Source organism: Chrysemys picta, chromosome 12, assembly GCF_011386835.1.
Source record: "Chrysemys picta bellii isolate R12L10 chromosome 12, ASM1138683v2, whole genome shotgun sequence".
NCBI classification, from domain to species: domain Eukaryota; kingdom Metazoa; phylum Chordata; order Testudines; family Emydidae; genus Chrysemys; species Chrysemys picta.
This window is the reverse complement of record NC_088802.1, coordinates 30310362-30323082: the sequence shown is the minus strand read 5'-3', so window position 1 is coordinate 30323082 and position 12721 is coordinate 30310362. Positions and strand designations below refer to the sequence as shown.

Below are 12721 nucleotides of genomic sequence, written 5' to 3'. Positions count from 1 at the left end.
GCTGATGTTGTTTACCTCATGTTATTAAACATTTTCTGTTACACTCAGACTCCGTGCTTGCGAGAGGGGAAGTATTGCCTCTTAGAGGCGCCCAGGGGGTGGTATGTAATTGTCCCAGGTCACTGGGTGGGGGCTCGAGCCGGTTTTGCATTGTGTTATTGAAACGGAATCCCTAGATACAGAACCCGGCCCTTGTTGCTGCCAACTTAGATGGGCAGAAGGGTTACACCAGTGCTGCTGAGCTCGCCACGATGTCCAAACAGGAAATGAGATTCAAACTGCCCAGACAGGAAAAGGAATTCAAATTTTCCCAGGGCTTTTCCTGTGTGGCTGGTCAGAGCATCCGAGCTCGGACTGCTATCCAGAGCGTCAACAGAGTGGTGCACTGTGGGATAGCTCCTGGAGCTATTAGCGTCGATTTCCATCCACACCTACCCTAATTCGACATGGCCATGTCAAATTTAGCGCTACTCCCCTCGTCGGGGAGGAGTACAGAAATCGAATTTAAGAGACCTCTATGTCGAACTAAATAGCTTCGTTGTGTGGACAGGTGCAGGGTTAATTCGATTTAACGCTGCTAAATTCGACATAACCTCCTAGTGTAGACCAGGCCTTGCAGTGTTCAGTGATGCCCACTGGACGCTGCAAGTTTATATGAGTTTGTCAGTTTAACAAAGAAATTGGTATGTACCAGGCTTGTTATCCCAAGGGGAGTCTCTGACATGCTTCAAACCAAATGCACTGCTTCAGGTAGAATAAACAAACAGATTTATTAACTACAAAAGATAGATTTTAAGTCAGGGGTCTCCAAACTTTATGAGACGAGGGTCATATTAGATTTTTGAAGGGGCTTCGCGGACCGAAGCAACTGTGAAATAAATTAAATATTGCAAATATATGAAGGTGATATATATATATATACCTTCATCCCCAAGAGTGATACAATAGAGGAAAAATTAAAAATGGATAGTCAGGAGAGGAAACAGGGTGTCAAGCTTCCTTCCCCACTCTGAACTTTAGGGTACAGATGTGGGGACCTGCATGAGAACCTCTAAGCTTAACTATCAGCTTAGATCTGGTTTTGCTGCCTTGGGATCTTAAAACAAGGAAAAATCAATCAGGTTCTTAAAAAGAAGGCTTTTAATTAAAGAAAGAAAGGTAAAAATCATCTCTGTAAAATCAGGATGGAAAATAACTTTACAGGGTAATCAGATTCAAAGAGCCCAGAGGAACCCCCTCTGGCCTTAGGTTCAAAGTTACAGCAAACAGAGGTAAACCCTCTAGCAAAAGGAACATTTACAACTTGAGAAAACAAAGACAAAACTAACACACCTTGCCTGGCTGTTACTTACAAATCTGAAATATGAGAGACTTGTTCAGAAAGATTTGGAGAGCATGAATTGATGTCTGGTCCCTCTTAGTCCCAAGAGCGAACAACTCCCAAAACAAAGAGCACAAACAAAAGCCTTCCCCCCATCAAGATTTGAAAGTATCTTGTCCCCTTATTGGTCCTTTGGGTCAGGTGTCAGCCAGGTTACCCGAGCTTCTTAACCCTTTACAGGTAAAAGGATTTTCGTGTCTCTGACCAGGAGGGATTTTATAGTATTGTACACAGGAGGGCTGTTACCCTTCCCTTTATAGTTATGACACAGGGGTAGGAGCATAATATAGAGGGGTAATATAAATATAGAACACACACCCAGCATAGGTTTTGTGCCTTAGTTTGTAACTGTTTGCCCTGAGGCTGTTACTCACATTCGTGAGCGTCTCTAGACAGCTGGACAGAAGGAATTGAACCTGGGTCTCCCACATCACAGGTAAGTGCTTTAACCATGGGGCAAAAAGTTATAAGGTGGGTGACATCACCACCACCCCCAATAAATTTTGTGTGCAGTGAGGCAGGTGCCTAACTCCTTCCAGCAAGAAACGTCTTAGGTGCCTGAGCCACCTGATGTCAGGCAGTGCGTTCCCATTTGTGGATTACTAAGCAGAGAAGACACCACACTGCAATCCAGATTTAGGTATCTGGCTGTAGAGAGGGGCAGGGATTAGGACACCCCTCTCCCCGTCACCCTCTCCCATTGGCTAGCTTAGATAGCTCCCCACGTAGTGAGCTGGGTTTTGTGAATCACATTGTAAAGTGCCTATGTTGCCCATGCATTGTATAGGGAGTTTTGACACCTCACTCAGCTTTGCAGGTCACAGTGCTGTTCCTGTGATTTTCTAGTTGCCTAAAAATTAGACCCTGTTACGCTCAGCATTGCATTGCCTAAGTCCCTTCACGGATTGCACCCTGCGTAACCAGTCACCTCTCTGCAGAGCACAGCTGAGCAATTCCTGATTGATATGGGTATGTACAGGACAAGAGACAGAGCACAGGCTGGATAGTGACACATCACAGTACAACCCAAACACTCCTCCTAGAGGCACGATGTTCCCTGTGGGTACTGGGGGGACACAACCAAGTCAGGAAGCAAATCCCAGGACTCTGCCCCCAACAACTGCATCTGGGATATTAAAGTGAAACAAACAAGAAGAATTGTTTGTAATGTTTTATTTACAGTATGTAACTGAAAGTTGGTAAGTAAAAGGAGCTAAGAATGAGATTTAATAACCACAGTGTATAGAAAGGAGATCCACAGCTACTGAGAACAGTTTTCTTAATGCCACTATATGTGCCTTATATATATATAAATAAATGGGACGGAAGTCCTCCATGGTCATATAGACTGGGAAAACTGCAGCTAGAGAAGCCTATTTTTCTTTTCATTCTCACTGGGCTATTCCCCCCTCTCAGTGACACTGACTAAGCTAGGATCCCCCAAGTCCTCCTGACCATAGAGGACAGTGATAAACAGGCTGCACAATCCTTGGGGTAATGAGATTGATTGAGATAGAGAAACCACTCACTGCTCTCTATGGTTTGACAGTCCAGAGACACCACGGAGCCTACAGGGTCATGAAGATGACATGGTAAAAGCAGGAGTCCTTCAGAGTCATAGAGACTAGGGAGTATGAGGCTAGAGAGGCCAATTTCAGGGTCCCCAGTGGGATATCCCCACCCCATGTCTCAGGGACACATTCTGAGCTGGGATCCCAGCCACACCCGGACCCAGGGGCGGATTCTCTCCTCAGTGACAGAGGCTGGCAGGAAAGTGAAGATTGGGGCCTCGTTACCAACATCGAAAAATGTCACCTGCCCCTGATCACAGTCCAGACAAACCCAGATCCTGCTGGGGACCCGACTCAGGGGCAGGCGGATATCAGGGGAGATGAGAGTCTGGAACTGACTCTGCCACCTCCACACAGCCCAGATCCCCCCCCTCAGGGCTTTGGTTGATCCATCCCTTCCTCCTCACAGACTCTCTGGCCACCCCCACAGCCCAGTATTGCCCATCCCCCACCTCCACCTCCCAGCAATGTCTCCCCGAGGTGAATCCCTCACACCCCAGCACATAGAGCTCAGTGTCAAATCTCTCAGGATTGTTGGGCAGATCCTGCCATGTGTGTCCCCATCTCACACTTTTCCGATCCTCAGACAGGGCGAGTTCAGGATGACCCATGTCTGGATCCAGAGTCACATTCACTAGGAGAGAGAAAGGATCAGAGCGTTAGAGGCAGAGCTCAGCCCTGGGGGAGGCTGGGTCCATTTCTCACCCTCCCCAGCAGCTCTGTTCTGGCTGGGACAGTCTTGGATCCCAGGAAGCTGCCTCTGCCCCGGGGCACCTGAGACTGAGCAGAGGTGTCACTGCAGTTCCTCACTCTGTTTAATGGAAGCACTTCATTGGTTTCTCATTGGTTTGCAGAGACTCAGCTCTTTGATTCCCCTGCTGGGGCTAATCCACTCCCAGCAGCAGAGACACAGCAAGGAAGGCATCAGAAGTTTTTTGGGTGAGGGAGCAGAAGAGGGAGGTAAGAGCTTTAAATGCCAGAGGGAAGCTCCCTCCCTTAAATGCAGCCTCCACTCCCAGGCCAGGGAACAGAGAGGAAGGTGCAGCCAATGGAGAAGAGTCAATCAAGCCCAGAGAGTAGGAGGTAGCACTGAGTGGAGTAGCCCCATCCTTAGCCTAGAGAGAAGGGACCAGCATCAGAGGGAGAGCATCTTCCCAATCCATGAAAGAATAAGAAGCTGCAATGGGGAAGCCCAGCCCTGCCCACAGGAGAGGGAGGATGTCGGCGAAGAGTGATGGGGGAGACCCCCTCCGCCAGGGTAAAGGAGAGGGACGTGTCAGCCTGCAGGGGAGAGAGCTCTCTACTCATTCCTCTCAATTTAATATTAAAAGTCCTGTGAATGTCTATGAAAATGCCAGGGTCAGAGTTAAGGGTGTTTGGATGCTGCTCAGTGAGAGTATTTTTGTTCATCAGCGAGGGCATGGACTCAGCAAAAAGGCTGGTGTCGGGATTGATTGTGAGAGTTCAGCTTGGGATCGCCTCAGTATTTCATGTTTTCATTTTTAGGGCTGTGTGGTCATGGTTGATTTTGGTTTGGTTGGTAACTTTAGGTATAATTTCATCGAAGTGTTTTCATGGTAATTTTCTCATAATATAAAGATAATCTCCACCTGCAACCTCACCTAGGGATCCCCCTCTTTTTGTCTCCAGTTCAGACGGCAGAGTGTCTGGTGGGGGAAAGGAGAAAAGAGATGAGATTTTCTGCTTTCATATTTATAACAGCATCCCCACTCTTAACTGACCTAACTTGGTTTTAATTGACAGAGAAACTGACATAGAGGGACAGAGACACACTCAAGTCTTTAAACATAAACTAATCTGAAACCTTTTCCTCTTTCATTCAGGCATCTCACAGCAATGGAATCAGCAGCCATTAGGTCTCACAACCACCCTAGGAGATACAATTTGTAAGAGAGATTTACTTTCTCCTCATCATCCCCTCCCTTGCTCCAGCCCCCAGCTGGTTTCTATCATTCACCTATTGCATTTGTCAGACCCTAGACCCAGATCCTGCAAAGACTTTAGCATGAATGTAACTTTACACACTTTGGCCCCTTTGACATTAATGGGATGTTAAGAGTTTGCAGGGTCAGGGCTCTTAATTATAAGCCTGTTGGGTCTATTTACTTAGCAGCTCTACAGAGCTCAGCACAATGGGGCCTTCGTCCTCTTTAAACTGAAATACAAATAACAATAAAATCATTTTATAAGTGTGGAAATTCGAGCTGGGAGAGGGTTGGCAAAATGGCCCAGATTCCCCCTGAACTGGCAAAGGAATAGAAGGGGGCAGTTTGTGACTCCCCTAGTCAGTGGCTGCAGAGGCCCGTGCAGACTTTGGCACAGGCTAGGGAAGTCCTGAGGTCCAGCCAGAGTAGCATCCCTGTTTCTGTGACCCCCACAGGATTTGCAAGTTTTGTAGCTGGGAGAGAAAATCAGGGACCAAAATTAGGCCATTTTGCTAAATTTGGGCCTCAACGTAGTGATTTTTGGTAAGTCATGAATTAATGAGACATGTCTTGACACCTGCGCCCCTGCTACTCCTGTCCAATTTCTCTATTTTCCACCTTTCATTCAATAGATATGTCATCTAATTATTGATCAATTGGCCAGAGCTCCATTCCCTCCCACAGTCTCAGAGGATCATCCCAGTTTCCCCTCCTAGTCCTTGGCTACACTTGGGGATTCACAGCACTGCCGCGGCAGCGCTGTGAAGCGCGAGTGTAGTCGCGCCGCCAGTGCTGCAAGAGAGCTCTTGCAGCGCTGTATGTACTCCACCTCTCTGAGGGGAGTAGCTTGAAGCACTGCGAGTGAGCGTGCAGTGCTGCAGGTGCTGATTACACTGGCGCTTTACAGCGCTGCACTCGCTGCGCTCGGTGGGGGGGGGACGTTTTCACACCCCTGAGCGCAGCTAGTTGCAGCGCTGTACAGCACCAGTGAAGCCAAGGCCCTAGATCCCGTCTCAGTACCTTTGAATTTCCTCAGAGTCTCCATTAGAGCAATAGTTCTCTTGGAGACATTGCCGAGTCTCTTTTCCACTTCAGGAAAAATCTCCACTGGCTGCTGGAACTTCCCCATCTCACACCTGGAGACAAATAATTTCACTTTCTTCTATTTCATTTACTGACTCATTATTAGTTCTTGCTGGTGAGTCACTGCTTTAATGGGCCTGGAATTAGAATTGCTCTACTTCTCCCAGCCTCAGAGCAGGTGCAGCACAGGCCATGGCAGTGAAACCTTCCTGCTGAAGGTCCCATTAATATTCTTCACCTCTGGCCTGGAGAGATCAGCTCTGGGGATAAAAGACAAATTGAGTCTCCATGGACAAGTCACTCCATAGCCTCCATGCTCTGAGGGACAGCAGGTTCCCATGTTAAGTGTTGTAGAAATCTGTCCACTGGGAACTAGACTGATACACCAACTCTCCCCTCCCCAGCTTATTCCACACAGCTCTCCAAACAGTCCTCAGGTGGGAAAGACTCTGGGTCACTGCTGTCTTGGGTTGAAGGGTAACCAGTGCCCCAGAAGTGAAAGGCCCATATTCCATCCCCACAATCCTGAGGCAGCCAGTCCCCCAGGGATGTGACATCTCTAGGAAACACTTTTGGTCAGTCTTTCTCACTGAATGGATAATTATAGAGACTTCTATAAAATGGTGAGAACTTCAGGATTAAGTTAATTACAGAGATTTGTATTCAAAATGTGACTGTCTCAACACATTTTGCTGTAGAGATCTGGGGAGATGCGGCTCTAACATATCTCCAAACTCTTTCCCATCATTGTGAAGTATGTGTGGGAGGGAGAAAAAGTCACCTACCTGCTCAAGATGCTTCTGATGTCCTAGAGGAGAAAGAGAGAAAAAACACACCCCCTCAGTCTCACCTGATACACTCATTTCAGATTCCAGAGAAGGGATTTTGTAAATACAAGGAAAATCGGCCCTGCCTTGGCCCCAGGGCCATGGTTTCACTGAGCGAATGGGACTTTTCCATCTCTAATACCAATGTGTCTGTGTCTCTGCAAAGACCAATAGTCATTCATATTTCAACAATGCACACGTTGAGTTACACTGTGATCTCTGACAGCTGGACTCCACTACCCAGGATTCAGGAGCTGTCCTGTCCCTGTGTTGGCATCTGGGATGTTTCTAACACAGTCTCACCTGCAGGAATTCACTCACTAGCTCCTGATACTTCCCTTCTATGTCACCGATGAGCTCACTGAGATGGGAAATTTGCTCGGATAGTTTACTGACATTTTCATTTTGTATCTTCACAATCTCCTTGTCCAGCTTTTCCAGCTGGGCCAGCAGGAGTTGCCCTTGTTCCTCCAGGAACTGCCACAGTTCCTGAAATTCAGACACAATCTTCTGCCTCTCAGTTTGTGTTTGTTTCTGTATAAAAATGGGAAAAATCTGGTTAGGGACATGAAAGGAGCCTGGGGTCCTTTCACGGAGTGCCGAGTGTGCAGGAGGGAGAACTTCTTTGACAATCCAAAGATTTCTGACATTTGATTCTACCCTGTGGTTACTAGGGAGAGGATTCTCTCACACCTTCCTCTTTGGCCCCTATCTCTCTGAAAGGGATGTTTCCATGTCTGTCATAGTCAGCATATTATGTTATTCATGGTCTCTGGGAATCAGCACTACATTGACAGAGATGCCAGGGGAGAAAAAAGAAACAAACATTTTAACACTGCAAGAAATGACCAGACACAGTGGACAGCACAGCATGGATGACATTCAGTTCACTTTGGGAGGATTTCTGTGAAAGCCACAGGGGCTAGAAATTAACATATTAACTGCAATGGAAACTTAGGGCATGGCTACACTTGCAGATGTAGAGCTCTGTGAGTTAAACCAGTCCTAGGAGAGTGCATAAGGGAAAGCGCTGCAGTGTGTTCACACTGTCAGCTGCAAGCACACTGGTATGGCCACATTTGTGGCTCTTGCAACGGCATTGGGAGTTGTGTATTATGGGCAGCTATCCCACAGAGCACCTCTTCCCATTCTGGTGCTGTGGCTTGTGGGAAGGAGGCAGGGGTGCGGGGCATTCTGAGTCCTGTCCCAATGCCCCGTGGTGCAGCGCTTCGCATCCCAGCAATCCCTGTGCTTCCGTCCACATTTGGCGCCATCTTTCAACGTTTTTTGTACTGCACACTCTGTCTTCCTTTTCGATCTGTGGGAATGGATCCTGAACTGCTAAGGAATATGCTGATGGGTCTCGCCAGCATGTCATGAATTGCATTCGAGTTACTCCGTAAGCTACAAAGTGACAGTGAGGAGTCCGATGATGATGTCGACTTACATAACGCTTCTGACACGAGTTTGCTTGTGGCATACACGGACATGCTCACCACAGTGGAACGCCGTTTTGGGGCTCAGGAAACAAGCACTGAATGGTGGGATCACATCGTCATGCAAGTCTGGGATGACACGCAGTGGCTGCAGAACTTTTGGAAGAGAAAAGCCACTTTCATGGGACTATGTACTGAGCTCGCCCCTACCCTGCGGCACAAGGACACGAGATTGAGAGCTGTCCTGCCGGTGGAGAAGCGAGTGGCTATTGCAGTCTGGAAACTGGCAACTCCAGACAGCTACCAATCGGTCGCTAACCAGTTTGGAGTGGGAAAGTCTACCGTTGGAACATGTTGATGCAAGTTTGCAGGGCCATTAATCGCATCCTGCTCAGAAAAACCATGACTTTGGGTAATGTGGGTGACATTGTGGCTGGCTCTGCACAAATGGGTTTCCCTAAGTAGGAGGGGCGATAGATGGGACGCATATTCCAATTCTGGCACCAGCCCACCTAGCCTCCGTGTACATACATTGGAAGGAGTATTTCTCTATGGTTCTCCAGGCGCTTCTGGATAACCGTGGGCATTTCATTGACATTATCGCAGGCTGGTCCGGAAAGGAACAAGCCTGTTCAGGAAGCTGCAAGCTGGGACTTTCTTCCCAGAATACAAGAATGGCCATACTGTGTCAGACCAAAGGTCCATTCAGCCCAATATCCTATCTACCAACAGTGTCCAATGCCAGGTGTCCCAGAGGGAGTGAACCTAACAGGTTAGGATCAAGTGGTCTCTCTCCTGCCATCTACCTCCTCCCTCTGAAAAACAGAGGCTATGGATACCATTCCTTACCCATCCTGGCTAATAGCCATTAATGGACTTAACCTCCATGAATTTATCTAGTTCTCTTTTAAACCCTGTTATAGATCTAGCCTTCACAAACTCGGATGTTGGGGAAAGTGGGTTGGCGGTGACATGGGGGCACAAGGCAAAGAGTTTTGGGACAAGGGCTGCAGGGGGGGGGGGGGGCGGGCGCGGATATGCTCCACCTGCATTGCTACGAGCGCCTGTATCGAGTCTGCTTGGCGCTCCATGATGCTTAGCAGCCGCTCCATACTTTGGTGCCGGGGATCCACATTCTGCTGGCAGACCCATCTTTCACTCAACTCCTGCCACTCCTGCACTTTTTGATTTTCATTAAGGGATTGCTGCATGACTTCATGCAGCATGTCCTCTTTGCTTCTTTGCGGATGCTTCCTGATTCTTTGGAGTCTTTCAGCTGTTGATAACAAGGACGGCTGGGATCTCAAGATTGCATCTGTAAAGCCAAAATGGAACACTTAACAGAGGCAGCATTGTTCACACCAGACAGAGCAATGAGTCAGCCATACTTAAAGACAAGTACAGTGAACACAATATCAGATATTGCCCATCCCAAAGCGAGTGCACATAACCCACAGGAGCCCCAAAATGGTGAGTAAGCACAGCGAGGAAGGGGTCCTGGGGGAGGTATAGCTCAGTGGCTTGAGCATTGGCCTGGTAAACCCAGGGTTGCGAGTTCAGTCCTTGAGGGGGCCACTTAGGGATCTGGGACAAAAATGTCTGGGGATTGGTCCTGCTTTGAGCAGGGGGTTGAACTAGATGACCGCCTGAGGTCCCTTCCAACCCTGATATTCTATGATTGTTTCACAGCCATACTGCCCTCTGGGGTTCTGTGCCTTGGGGAGAGCCAACAGCTGCAGGGGGCCCCTATACTGAACACTGTCCCCACATTTTCCACAGGATGAGTTTGTCCTGGAAGATAGCTTACTGCTGAGGGTGACCTGGGAAGCAAGGGAGGGTTTTCTACTACAATGCGTCTTCCGCCCTGGCCCATATACAGCATGCCTGTGTGCAGCAATGGTCCCCCTGCCTGTCACGGCACTGTGGTGCAGACATGTTAGCCTTACTGGGACAAGGAGCACAGTAGCTCTGCCAAGGAACCTGCTCAAGCGGATTGCCCACTTCTGGCATGAAACCTTTGAAGAGATCACTGATGCCAATTACCGTGATGTGAGAGAGCACATCAATGCCCTATTCCGCATCTAGGCATGCAGGCAGCCCTAACCCTCCTCACCCCAAGAGCCCACACCGAACAACTTCCTTCCCAAGATAAAAGCCACTTACCGGGCACCTCCTCTGCTGTTTATTCTTCCCCAAGCACTGTCCGCTGCAACTGGTTACCTTCCTCCTGGCTTGAAAACAGCTCCTGGCTGCATGCATCTAGGGATGCCGGGCTGTCCCCCTCTCCTCAGCACCCTCGCTCCCGCTTTCCTCCTCCTGCCTTGTTGAACTGGGCTCTGAAGTGTCCATGGTGGTCTTGTCCATGTGTCCATGTTCGGAGTGGAGGTGGGGTTGCCCTCAAGTGTCGTGTCCAGCTCTTTGTAGAAACGGCAGGTCATGGGGGCAGCACCGGAGCGGCGGTTTGCCTCTCGCGCTTTGTGGTAGGCATTCTGCAGTTCCTTCACTTTAACCCTGCACTGCAGTGCATCCTGGTCATGGCCCTTTTCCATCATGTCCCTTGATATCTGCCCGAAAGTATCGTAATTCCTATGGCTGGAGCCAGGGCCAGCTCTAAGCACCAGCCCTCCAAGCATGTGCTTGGGGTGGCACTTTCTAAGGGGCGGCACTCTGCCCCCCTTTTTTATTTTTATTTTTTTGCTTGGAGCAGCATTGCCGGGAGCCGGCCCTGGCCCAGCCACTCGCCCTGTCAGTGCACGAGCTGCGGTGGCGGCAAGAGGGGCTCCCAGAGTGTGTGCGGAGCCGGGGAGGGAGGGAAGCAGGGTCCCCTGGAGCTGAGCCTAGGCTGCGGCAGCGGCGAGAGGGGCTCCCAGAGTGTGTGAGGAGCCGGGGAGGGAGGGAAGTGGGGTCCCCTGGAGCCGAGGCTGGGCTGCGGCGGCTGCGGCGAGAGGGGCTCCCAGAGTGTGTGAGGAGCCAGGGAGGGAGGGAAGCGGGGTCCTCTGGAGCCGAGCCTGGGCTGCGGCAGCGGTGGTGAGAGGGGCTCCCAGAGTGTGTGAGGAGCCGGGGAGGGAGGTAAGTGGGGTCCCCTGGAGCCGAGCCCAGGCTGCGGCGGCAGCGAGAGGGGCTCCCAGAGTGTGTGAGGAGCCGGGACGGAGGGAAGCGGGGTCCCCTGGAGCCGAGCCCGGGCTGCGGCAGCGGCGAGAGGGGCTCCTGGACTGTGTGAGGAGGTGAGCGGCCGGATGGGCTCGTCAGTGCTGAGCAGGTAGCCTCACAGCCAGAGAGCTTCGCCTTCCCACCCGCTGGGGCTGGGCCAGGGCGCGGTGAGGCTGAAGAGCAGCAGGTCCGGGGAGCTCTCCAGGTCTTCGGCCACCAGCATGTAGGGGTGAGGGCGGTGAGCACGAACTGATCCACCTTGGCCACCAGCAGTGCCGTGAAGCCCAGGAAGGGGGCCGTGTTCTCCGTGCCGCCCCACAGCCGCACCGCCACCTGGAAGTACTCCCGCTCCGGGCCACCCAGCAGCTCCACCCGCATGGCGACAGAGTCGCGGCTGGGCCAGGGCTCGGCTGCCGTGTGCTGGTAGCGGATCCCACGTTTGGGGAGGAGCCCAGTGCTGGGGCTGCGAGGGTGTGTGGGGGGGGAAAGAGAGAGCCCAGTGCTGGGGCGGCAGGGGGTGCGGGCAGGGGGCTCAGGGCTGGGGTGGGGGGCAGCCAAAAATTTTTTTGCTTGGAGCGGCAAAAAACCTAGAGCCGGCTCTGGTATGAGAAATGGTCCCAGCCTCCCCCAGGGCTGAGCTCTGCCCCATATGCTTTGCTTCTCCCTCCCCAGCAAATGTGACTCTGGATCCAAGCACAGCGAGTTGTGAATTCAACCTGTATGCGAATCAGAAAAGTGTAACATGGATGGAAACGTTGCAAAATTTGTGCCTGACAATCCTGAGAGTTTTGTGCCTGACAATCCTGTGTGCTGGACTGTGAAGGAAACACCTCAAGGAGACATTTCTGGGAGGGGCAGGGTAACAGAGACTTAAACATGGATGTTGCCAGAGAGATCCTAAAGGACTTTGGAGCTGAGTGGAGGCCATTCAGTGCTGTCAGCCCCTCCCCCTCCAGATCCTGAATATGATTCAGGAAGATTGAGATTAATCTGGACTATGAAGATGGACAAGTGACATTTTTCGATACTGATAACCAGGCCCCCAGCTGCACTTTCCCGCTGGCCTCTTTCATTGAGGCGAGAATCCACCACTGATTCTGGATGGGTCCGGAATGACGGCTCTCACTGTGTCCCTGAGATGGCTGGTAAAATATCCCACTGGGACTGGGTATAATAGGCCAGGGGAGGCTGAGCCTCCCCAAACAGCCCAGCGTGGCCCCGCCCACGCTCTGCCCCCAGGCTCCCGCCTGCCTGCTTCCAGTTTCTGCTCTTCCGTGGCTGGAACTGGGGGCGGCTGGGGCTGGTGTTTGCAAGGCCTGGGGCTGGG

The 12721-nt window shown here is 50.8% G+C and overlaps 1 long non-coding RNA gene across 1 annotated transcript; it reads right to left on the bottom strand.

The window, feature by feature from the left end:
- Window positions 1–1845: 1845 nt before the first annotated feature.
- Window positions 1846–8118, bottom strand: LOC101936779 (uncharacterized). Its single transcript, XR_006173287.2, has 4 exons — window positions 6767–8118; window positions 5919–6241; window positions 4575–4619; window positions 1846–3586 (listed from the first exon to the last, which is right to left on the bottom strand). It is a non-coding gene; the product is annotated as an uncharacterized LOC101936779 (long non-coding RNA).
- Window positions 8119–12721: the final 4603 nt, after the last annotated feature.